Genomic DNA, 2,500 nt, shown 5'->3' on the forward strand with positions numbered 1-2,500 from the left:
AAATCAGTTTTGAACAAATCAGAGTTTCCACAAAGACTTATAGGCAGCTCGGTATCAAAAGGTCAGAATCTCAGAAGTTGCACAGATTCGAATCGTTACGTCTAAACAGGAGATATATCAAATGCAAGGCTAGAACAATTCAAAGTTCCTCATATTCAAAGCAAATGTAGAGATAAAAATGGCAGCGAGGAACGATCAGGATACTTGCAAGAGAAAAGATTAGAAAGCTTGCAATAGAAAAGGTTAGAACACTTGCAATAAGACATATCAGAGCAATTATAGGAGAAACGATCAGAGAACTTGCAATAAGACATATCAGAGCAATTATAGGAGAAACGAACAGGGAACTTGCAATAGAAAGGATCGAAACAAGTGGGAAACTTGCCTTTCAAATATTTTGATCTGAATATCCAAGGAAGGTGCCAATCCAATCTTTCTACTTTTCCTCCGTGTCCTCTCTCTGTTTCGTTTTGTGCTCCCGTTTTCTTCCTTTTTTCGTAACTACATCACGTGTCGAACATCGAGGCACAGTCACCTGCTCTCTCTTACTCTCATTCCTTCTTTTTCTTTCCCAAACACAGCTGCCACAGCCGCCGTCGCTGCCGCTGCCACAATCGTAGCCACGACCGCAACTGCGGTCACAACCGCAGCCCCCTTCCACTGCACTATTTCCTTCTTCCCTTCTCTCGTTCCTACTCTTTCTCTTCTTCCTTTCTCTTCTTCTTTCCCTGCCACAGCTGCAGCTGCCACAACCGCAGCCGCAGCTACTTTCTTCCCTTCTCCTCTTCCTTTTCCTTCCTTTCTTCTTCTTCTCTTCTTCTCCTTCCTCCCCTTCTTCTCCCCGACGTCACCCACACCCTCTCCTCTGTTTCGTCTGCAGGAAACAGAGGCTCTTCCTCTTCTTCTTCTTCTCCTCTTCGAACGCCCCACACCTCTCCTCTGTTTCCACCTGCAGGAAACAGAGGTGCTGCAGCCCTAGCTGCTGCCACCTCTCGCTCCTCTCCCTCTTCCCTCTCTTTTCCCTCTTCTTCTCCTCTTCCCTTTTCCTCCCTTTCTTCTTCTTCTCTTCTTCTCCTTCCTCCCCTTCTTCTCCCCGACGTCACCCACACCCTCTCCTCTGTTTCGTCTGCAGGAAACAGAGGTATCACAACCTCTTCCCCTGCTTCCTCTTCCTCTTCTCTTCCTCTTCTTCTTCTTCTCCTCTTCGAACGCCCCACACATCTCCTCTGTTTCCACCTGCAGGAAACAGAGGTGCTGCAGCCCTAGCTGCTGCCACCTCTCGCTCCTCTCCCTCTTCCCTCTCTTTTCCCACTTCTTCTCCTCTTCCCTTTTCCTCCCCAACCCCTCACACCTCCTCGCTGCAGCCTTGCCGCAGCTATCCTCTTCTCTTCTTCTTCTTCTTCTTCTTCTCTTCTCCCTCTTCTTCCTCTCTTCTTCTCCCCACGCCCCACAGCTTCTCGCTGCAGCCCTCGCTGCAGCCACCTCCTCTTCTTCTTCTTCTCCTTCTTCTTCTTCTCTTCTCCCTCTTCTTCCTCTCTTCTTCCTCCTCTCTTCTTTTCCCTCTTCTTCTTCTTCTTCTTCTTCTCTTCTCCCTCTTCTTCCTCTCTTCTTCTACCACTCTCCTTCTTGTCCTCACGCCCCACCGCTCTCTCTGTTTCTGGAAGAAACAGAGTGCGTGGGAGGCGGTGGGATAATACCGAATTTTCGGTTTTCCCTTTTTTTTTCTTTTTTGCAACTTAGCAGTTTAGTCCTTGTAATTTCTATATTTACATATAGGTCCTCCAATTTACATATAAATCTTTATTAATAATTTTTAAAAGTGAGGGATATTACAGGGCTGGATGGGGCTTTCGTATAGCAGGGACGGTGCTGCCTCTCGCTTCGCTCGCTGTCCGCCGCTCGCCGCTCGCGCAGCCAAAAATGGCCAGTTTTGGCCCGTTTTTGGGCCGTTTTGGCCAGTTTTTGGCCTGTTCTTGCATTGCGCGGTGACCGTCGAGAGCGGAGCAAAACGTCAGCCATCTCAGCACCCTGGAACCCCCCGGGTGGCACAGGGCTGGATGGGGCTTTCGTATAGCAGGGACGGTGCTGCCTCTCGCTTCGCTCGCTGTTCGCCGCTCGCCGCTCGCTCGCGCAGCCAAAAATGGCCAGTTTTGGCCCGTTTTTGGGCTGTTTTGGCCAGTTTTTGGCCTGTTCTTGCGTGGTGCGGTGACCGTCGTGAGCGGAGCAAAACGTCAGCCATCTCAGCACCCTGGAACCCCCCGGGTGGCACAGGGCTGGATGGGGCTTTCGTATAGCAGGGACGGTGCTGCCTCTCGCTTCGCTCGCTGTTCGCCGCTCGCCGCTCGCTCGCGCAGCCAAAAATGGCCAGTTTTGGCCCGTTTTTGGGCTGTTTTGGCCTGTTTTTGGGCTGTTCTTGTGTGGCGCGGTGACCGTCGTGAGCGGAGCAAAATGTCAGCCATCTCAGCACCCTGGAACCCCCCGGGTGGCACAGGGCTGGATG

The sequence above is a fragment of the Musa acuminata genome, unplaced genomic scaffold (genome assembly GCF_036884655.1).
Source record: "Musa acuminata AAA Group cultivar baxijiao unplaced genomic scaffold, Cavendish_Baxijiao_AAA HiC_scaffold_1126, whole genome shotgun sequence".
Taxonomy (NCBI): Eukaryota; Viridiplantae; Streptophyta; class Magnoliopsida; order Zingiberales; family Musaceae; genus Musa; species Musa acuminata.